At 37.7% G+C, this 9615-nt stretch overlaps 1 long non-coding RNA gene across 1 annotated transcript in view; it reads right to left on the bottom strand.

Moving 5' to 3' along the window:
* LOC308689647 overlaps positions 1 to 9615 on the bottom strand; it is a 1235845-nt gene that overhangs the window by 1056823 nt on the left and 169407 nt on the right. The window lies entirely within an intron of this gene.

Raw genomic sequence — 9615 nt, 5'->3', positions numbered from 1 at the left:
GGTTTGCACACACTGCAGGAGGGATTTTGGCCCACTCCTCCACACAGATCTTCTCTAGATCAGTCAGGTTTCTGGACTGTCGCTGAGAAACACAGAGTTTGAGCTCCCTCCAAAGATTCTCTATTGGGTTTAGGTCTGGAGAATGGCTAGGCCACGCCAGAACCTTGATATGCTTCTTACAGAGCCACTCCTTGGTTATCCTGGCTGTGTGCTTCGGGTCATTGTCATGTTGGAAGACCCAGCCTCGACCCATCTTCAGTGCTCTAACTGAGGGAAGGAGGTTGTTCCCCAAAATCTCGCAATACATGGCCCCGGTCATCCTCTCCTTAATACAGTGCAGTCGCCCTGTCCCATGTGCAGAAAAACACCCCCAAAGCATGATGCTACCACCCCCATGCTTCACAGTAGGGATGGTGTTCTTGGGATGGTACTCATCATTCTTCTTCCTCCAAACACGTTTAGTGGAATTATGACCAAAAAGTTCTATTTTGGTCTCATCTGACCACATGACTTTCTCCCATGACTCCTCTGGATCATCCAAATGGTCATTGGCAAACTTAAGACGGGCCTTGACATGCTGGTTAAAGCAGGAGAACCTTCCGTGCCATGCATGATTTCAAACCATGACGTCTTAGTGTATTACCAACAGTAACCTTGGAAACGGTGGTCCCAGCTCTTTTCAGGTCATTGACCAGCTCCTCCCGTGTAGTTCTGGGCTGATTTCTCACCTTTCTTAGGATCATTGAGACCCCACGAGGTGAGATCTTGCATGGAGCCCCAGTCCGAGGGAGATTGACAGTCATGTTTAGCTTCTTCCATTTTCTAATGATTGCTCCAACAGTGGACCTTTTTTCACCAAGCTGCTTGGCAATTTCCCCGTAGCCCTTTCCAGCCTTGTGGAGGTGTACAATTTTGTCTCTAGTGTCTTTGGACAGCTCTTTGGTCTTGGCCATGTTAGTAGTTGTATTCTTACTGATTGTATGGGGTGGACAGGTGTCTTTATACAGCTAACGACCTAAAACAGGCACATCTAATTTAGGATAATAAATGGAGTGGAGGTGGACATTTTAAAGGCAGACTAACAGGTCTTTGAGGGTCAGAATTCTAGCTGATAGACAGGTGTTCAAATACTTATTTGCAGCTGTATCATACAAATAAATAGTTAAAAAAATCATATATTGTGATATCTGGATTTTTTTTTTATTATGTCTCTCACAGTGGACATGCACCTACGATGACAATTTCAGACCCCTCCATGATTTCTAAGTGGGAGAACTTGCAAAATAGCAGGGTGTTCAAATACTTATTTTCCTCACTGTATATACAGTGTATATATTTTTTTAATTTTCTTCATTAATTTATATATATATATATATATATATATATATTTTTTTTTTATTATTATTATTTTTTTTTATTAAATGTTTTTTATATAAAAAAAAACATTACTTTGCAGGGCTTGGCTCCTCCTGCAAAGAGCGAGAAAGGCAAAGAGTCAGTGAATACGCCCACTCGTCAGACAAACGGTTAAACAGACCCACCAAAAGATGGACTAACCGAAGCGGAGGGGGGCGGAGGGATGGCGGCGTGGGTCGGCTGGTGGTGGGGTGCTTCGGGGGCCCCGGGGGGGCTTTATCACCCACCACGGCTGCCCCAAACAGGCAGCGTTGTTCTGCCGCCTGCTTGGCGTCCAAATTCAGGACGTAGAAGTGGTCAGCCATGGAGGTGTCGTGGCACATAAACTGTAGTGCCGGTCCCCGGGGCTGTGGGTGTTCTTGGTCTGTACAGAGAGAGGAAAGCATAGTTAGAAACAAACACACGCAAGTCAGAAATTCACAAGGCAGAAACACGTGCGGGAACGCTCATGTAGGTGGCGATAGAGGTCGGTGAAGTTCCTGGCAGGCGCATCCCAGCCCATGCCTCCTGAAAGCACTGGTTCAGGGTTCTTGCATGAGCTGGGCATTGATGAAAAAAAAAAAAAAAAAATAGTGGGCGTCTCCCTTCTCGGGGGAGCGGAGAGCGGACAGGAGTCTACTGGTGACCCGGGCGACCTGGGCGGAGGGGGTGGGCCTTGACCTCCTCCTCAACAGGCGGTAGCGGCGGTCACATCTCTGAGGTCCTGGCTCAGAGTGTCCACCTGCCTGTTGAGATCAGCCACCTCGTCCCTGACCTTCAGGTAGCCAGGGTTGCCGCAGGCCTAAATTGCGTGTTAACGCGTAATTACATGTTTACACGACAGTTTCACACGTTTTGGCCCTTCTGGCCTTCCATACTATAACGTCGCCATGACGATTATGGGAATCACGAAGTTATGTCGCTGGAACATTATTTGGTACGTCACACCAACTAATATGGTCCTGTGATGTTACGTCCTCGCAACATGCCAGTTTGATCATTGAGACGTAATCGTTCCGTTCTTGCGACATACCACTATAACGTCGCCACAACGATTATGGGAATCACAAAGTTACGTTGCTGGAACGTTATGTGGTACATCGCTACTACGAATATGGTCCGGTCCGGTTACGTCTTCACAACATAACTGTGTTAGCTGGGTATCTGATCTGAGAAAACGCATGAAGTGGTCAGGTGGAAACAGCCCTGTGCATTCAAGTTCATTGTAATGTACAGGTGCCAATAGATGGCAGTAGCTACATTGGATGTAACACGGGTCTCATTTAGTGCTAGTGTGACTTTTCAACAACTTTATTGAAAACAAACTTGTCTTGAGGAGCATGGAACCCAGACGAAAATGTGATTAAACTAGTTTAAAATAAAGGCCTGCCTCTAACAAAAGCCTGTATAATAATAAAAAAATGAATGTTTCTAAAAGTTATTTAAGTTTATTGTTATGAAAATGTGCTGTAATATTTGTATTATTAATGATGTATATATTAATAAATATGTTTCAGACTAAAAATGCTAAAAAGTAAAAGTTTTCAACTAAATGAGTTGTTTAAATTTTCAGCTTGATATCTAAAAAAAATGAGAGGTTTCTGTGAGACTTTCAGTTGGCACAACACAAATGGCCACTAGGAGACACACTTGTTCATTGGTGATTCCCAAAGGTCACTTAGTTGCTAGAACTGACATCTGACACCACAGCACAAACACACAGAGAGAGAGAGAGAGAGAGAGAGAGATTTTTATTTTAACTTTTTTTCCAAACTTTTCAAAAACATTTTCACTCTTCTATACAAATTGCAACTGAAACATGAATAAGACTAGTAAATAATGAAAGAAAAGAATAATGAAAAGAAAAATAAACTATTTCCATTTTTTTTTACTATTTACAAACTATTGTACTACTAAATATAAAAAATATATATATTTACAACTATATACAATTTTTCACAACTTCTGAACACTACAATCTATCTACATCATGCCAGTAATTGAAGCAATCTCATGTTGCTTGGAAACACAAGTACAATGCACATCCCTGGCAGAACACAAGCGCTTTCCGATAGCACACTCGGCATATTCGCCTGGGGTCGTCACCTTTATTAGTGGTGTGCATTGGCCTGTGGCAGGCATGGCCTGAGGGTTCTCCTGTCATGTGAGGTGCTGGAGCAGGAGGAGCAGGCTCACTTAGAGGCATCCAGTCTGTATGCTTCATAACCAAATCTTCACGGAATTCCGCTGTGTTTTTGCTCTTTGGTTATGAGCAGCAGCCAACTGCTGGTGCGGGATGAAGGCATTTACCACTGCAATGTCAATAAAGTGGTAGAAAATCAAGTGGAACCACTTCCTGGTCTTTCGGAGTACTTTGTAATACCCGACAAGGGCATCAGAGAGAACATTTCTGGATTTTTCGTCTCACAATGTATTCCATTGGTTACCACCCAGATAGCAATTACATGTGGGCCACATGTGGGTATTATCTGGCACATATGGCCTAGATGTGGCATGGCTGAACAGATATGGGCCAAATCGTAGCCATATTTGTTTTGCCATAACTTTAAAATCTGCGGGAAATGCTCTCTTGGTTCACAACTGATTTTGAGGTATATGGCCCAGATAACAACGAACACATGAGGACCATATGTGGTTGAGCTATGGCACACAGTGAGAAACACCGACTTGTGGTAAACATTTGGCTTATACGTGGAAAAACACAGGAATCCTGAAATCAAGTGCGGCAAACATCCGCCGTTACACACCTCAGGTTGCTCTGCATCTTCCCTCCTATTGGTGGAGTGAGACTACGGCGCGAGTTTGACTGCGACGCTGGCCAGCTGACACCATTTACTCTGCTTTCCTCACGACTGTGTACATTCAGGTAAGTGATGTTTTGGCATTTTAAAGTCATATAAATGAAATATGCAGCATTGTGTCAATATTGCATGTTATTATGCGTTTAGTTATTCGTTCCATCGAGGAAGGGGTTGAACTAGCTAATATTTTCCTCAGTTTACTGCTATATAACTTACAATAAAGTTTAATGTAACTTAACCGTTAACTTAGGCTATAGCAGTTCGCTGGTTTGCCGTTTTAAATTAAGATGTTTTTGTTTATAAATCAACAGCTCACTGTCGTACACAATAAAATAGTATAGTTTGTCATTGTGTAGTAGCCTATTTGTGAATTAAGGCGACGCGGTCCAATGTCGGTGTTACTGTTTGTCAGAAAACCTAACGTTAAATCCTAATTTGTGTTCACAATCATTCAACTAATCACAATAATATAAAAATGTCAAGAATAAACACATTAATACGTCTGCATTATTGTATCTTTATTTAACTCTGAAATGATATTCAACAAAGACTTTTTCTCATGACCTTTCCCTCTTTAAAATTAAAGTTGTAATGTTAACGTTAGGCTATTAGTGTCAAGTCACAATACCAAAATTATGACTTTCGATACAATACCTGAACATTAACATGAACTAATAATGAACTGCACTTCTACTGCATATATTAATATGTGTTAATGTTAATTTCAACATTTACTAACACATTCAATATAAAAAATTTTACTTGTTAACTTTAGTATGCACTGTGAACTAACATGAACGAACAATGAATTGCTGTATTTCTGTTAACTATCAATTAATTGAGCAGCCATTCACTGCCATTATAAAGCTTGGAAGAGGCAGGACATTTTTATAATTACTCTAATTTCTCACGTACGATATAGTTTATATACCATGCTATGGTATACTGTCATACCACCCAGCCCTAATGTGTGGTATGGGTGGAGCAATGACAATAATTTCCATATTAAAATCCTAGAAAATATGGTTTCAGATGGAGTATATAATAGTTTATAGTTCATTTTTGAATATAAAAGCACTTTCATTTTAGGGTGGTCTATTTAAATGCATATTTCAACCACTTACACAATGTTTTTTTTCCTATCAGATTACCTATCTGGGTCTGGTTGTTGGCTTTGATCTGGATAACACCGTGTGGAGAGTGCTGAAAGGCACTTTTACAACTGCTGTGGCACGTTATGAATCGGAGAGAAGTCAATGGGAAGATTGGTGTCCAACGCCTGGTCGTAAAGGAAGTTGTCATTGGTGAGACCTTTTTTAGAAGTCACTTTTATTTGTATTGCACTTTGCACAATTCACAACTTTTCAAAACCGCTTTACAGAACATTGTATTTTTATTTCTGTTATCTCAGTATCGAACCAAACAACTTTTTTTGTCATTACCTGATCACATCCATGGCTCACTTAAGTGACTGCATTTTTTTATTTAGAAGTTTTATGTTTTGTTTTTAAAGAAAGTTATTTTTTATATTTTGCGAATCATATTGTTTCAATCATACATTTTAAAGCTGTAATCACAATATAAGATTATCATTCTTTCAAAGTCTCATACCAGCGCATGCCTACAACTATCTGTATTTAGTTCATTATCACTGTGTATTTAAAAGGTTAGTTTACCCAAAAATGAAAATTCTGTCAGTAATTACTCACCCATGTTGTTCCAACCCCCGTAAGACCTTCGTTCATCTTCGGAACACAAATTAAGATATTTATGATGAAATCTGAGAGCTGTCTCACTCCTCCATAGGCTTCTCTGTTATTGAAACTTGCCAGCCCAGAAAGTTAGTAAAGACATTGTTAAAATAGTCCAAGAATACAGTGGCTGAACCTTAAGTTTATCAAGTGTCGAAAATACTTTTTGTGCGCAAAACAAGCTAAAATAAAGACTTTATTCAATGTAGTGTAACAGCACAGCACTTCTGTGTTGTACGTCAGAACGTAGGCTCACGACTGGCCAGCATTCCACACATGACCAGCGTCGGCCAATAGTGAGTCTACGCTCTGACGTACAACCCAGGAGTTGGAAAAACTTGAGGGTAATTACAGATAGAATTTTCATTTTTGGGTGAACTAACCCTTTATGTTCCTCCTTGCATTCAGTACTTGGCCCATTATTGTTTGTGTGTTTCTGCTTCCAAATTGTCTCGCATCATTGCAGATTATTTTGTGTTAGTAAAAACACTTATTTTTGTAGACTCTGTCTTTGGACTCAAACATGACATTAATGCTATCTGTGTTGGTGTGTTTTTACATTAGAGTGTGCATGTCTTTTTTTTAAAAAAAGAAGCAGAATACATGCAGTGATGTAAATTTTATCCGGTTGTTGGTGCAAAAGTATTCTAAAAATCGAAATAATTTGTCATAAGGAATTACGGTAAAATTCTGGCCCACATATTGAAAAATACAATTTGCAATTCCTTTTGAAAATTTACTGGAAAAAAACTTTCATACACTGGTAATTCAGAGGTGTTTAATTTGTTAATAATTGCAATTAAAATATTAAAGGATATTTACATTAATGATTTTTTGTATTATCCTGCAGCTCTAGCTTCCAGGTTGTATTGCTACTAACATTATTTAAATTCTTCTTTATTGCAGGTGCAGTCAGGCAGAATCCCCATACTAGAAAAGGTCAACGCATTGCCGACCGTCATTGGAGACTTCTCTGCACATCAACACACTTCTCAACTCTTTACCTTTCAAGTTTGCTTTAACTTTCTCAATTTCTCTTTAAAGTTCTCTTTACCAACTGTGATTTATTTGTATTACTCTCATTGGACTAATTAAACATAACATTAATACAAGCTTTGATCGAGTGTTTCGAACTTTGTTGTAAAAAATTAGCTTTGAATGCTATTTATATTATTAATTTGTATTCTTGAATGTTTTCAACTGAATTCTACTTAAAATAAGTACAACTGAGTAGCTGTAATTCTATGTATTCTTAAATGTTTTCAACTGAATACTACTGTAATTATTAAATTCAACTCTGTTGCTGTAATTATATTTATTTTGATAAATGTTTTCAACTGAATACTACTGTTATTATTCAACTCTTGCTGTAATTATATTTATTTTTATGAAATGTTTTCAACTGAATACTGCTGTAATTAAGTACAACACTTTAGCTGTAATTATTTAAATGCTTGTCAAAATAAATAGTTTTGAGTCCATTTGTTGTTGAGTGTTTAATTTACCTGTGAGTTAAGACTTTAAATACTGTCAGCTGCATGTGGGCCACATAAGGGCCGTTAGATTTTAACAGAACTCAACCGTACTAAAGTTGCATACCAGGCCCACATATGGGCCACATGAATTTGTAGTATTTGGCTCATGTTTGGTGGAGTTATGGCAGTCCTTTGGTTCAGTTCTGGCAAAGGAGATGTGGGCCATATTTGGGCCGGCAAACACAAACTAATCTGGGCCACAGCTCAGCTGTTTATCTGGCCCACATCTGTGCCAAAGGTAATTTGCTGACTGGGTTCTTACTTGCTTTTGCTTGTTAAAAAAGAAAATAAAGTTTTGTTTTGCAGTTACAGTTTCAGAAAAAAACATTTCTGGAATTGGAAAACATGTTACTGATAAATTAATGTAGAAAGTTGAAATTTGGCTTGCTGAGGATGATAGAGTGATAGTGCATGACATTTAGATGCAACTGTAATAAACTATAAATTATAATTAAAAAATATGTATATAGTTTTTACAAAAAATAGCTGAGCTATAAATGAACAAAAAATACTCATCAATTTCTGTTAAGAAAATTATTCATGAATTCTTGAAAACAGGAAAAGAAAAACACTTACTTTTAAAACCAGTGACCACCATTGTGGAATCTCATATTCCACACTGTTTAATATTTATTCAGCAAACCAGATCAGGCATTGATTTTCTGAAATAAATTAAGAGACAAAACAAAAATTAGCTGTGATGAGGAGAGTTTGACCAAAATGACAGGGAGAATTACTATCATAATCTATAGTCAGCACCATAATAATCACAATCACCTTTAATTGCTGAGCCAACCATACCCATGATCGGGTTTCCCACCAGAGATATTCAACAGACTGAAAACAGTGCCAACCAACTCTGGATTGGAAGATTTACACATTTACCTCTTACACACTTGCTTTTGCAAGCCTAAATTTAATGATTAAAAAAAAGAATTCTCCAAAAAATAGCTAGTAACAAATTTAATTCAGTTCTATTTTACCTCGCTCTTCTGTCTGTAAACCCTTCAACTATCTCTTACAACATTGAACAGCCCTTTGATTTTTTAATGGCCTTACAAATAAATCACACCTCAGTACACACGAGAAAGTATATTTGTTTTGAAAACGCTAATAGTTCATTCTCATGATGAATATCAGGGATTTAGATGATAGAAACATGTTTAGAAAGTTTAATTAAGGATTTCAATGTTCATTTTAAATAGCATGAAACATATACAGTATCACAAACAGCTTTTGAAGACAAAACTGCAAAAATGGATTAATTGATAGTAACACTAAAGCATTTCATTCTCATAGCATTTAAAGAGGGAGGGACTCACCTGAAATGAGTTCACATGAAGTGATCTTCACCCAACTAGACTGACTATATTTGTGTCCAAAGTTTATATGATAGTTATCTGTTAATCTGATGATGAAACATATTTAACATATTTATGTCTCTTCCAGCTAAAATTCAAATTTATATTCAAATCTACACACAAAGATGCATTTACAACTGTATTTCAAAAGAAAACCAAGATGACATTTCAAATATATTTATACACATTTCTAAAAAAAAAAAAAAAAAAAAAAAAACTTTTTCCATGTTCTTATCTTCATATTTGTCATGGCACATGTTTTGAATGTTGTACTCAGTGTGGTGTGCAAAGACTACAACAGCACCACATCTATCTTCAATGCCAGAAACTCAGGAAAAGTGACCAAAAGCTTATAGAACTGCTCTTCATTAAAAATTCAACAGGTCAAATATTCATGTCCAGTGTGAACAGAATATTCATAACATTTGACAATATAGAAATCATGGATTTATATCTGTCTTAGTTTGTTTCTGTGCAGATTATGCTATTTGGGCTTTTTAAAGCTTAAAACCCAGTTGTTTTTCATTTTGTGGACAAAAACAACTGCAAGTTTTGTTTAATCATACAGGTTTGGAATGACATGAGATTTAGTAATGACAGAATTTTCCTATATTGATAAAATGAGCCAATGCACATTGGTGTGTGAGATTTTAGTGGATTTTGCCTTTCCAGTGAGCGTGAACGGTACATGACTAGGACCAGTGCAAGGGAGCACATTACACCTGTCCTGGAAAAATTGCACTGGCTTCCT

The sequence above is a fragment of the Scardinius erythrophthalmus genome, assembly GCF_964197995.2.
Source record: "Scardinius erythrophthalmus genome assembly, chromosome: 4".
In the NCBI taxonomy this organism is placed as follows: Eukaryota; Metazoa; Chordata; class Actinopteri; order Cypriniformes; family Leuciscidae; genus Scardinius; species Scardinius erythrophthalmus.
This window is presented reverse-complemented; position numbering and strand designations above follow the sequence as displayed.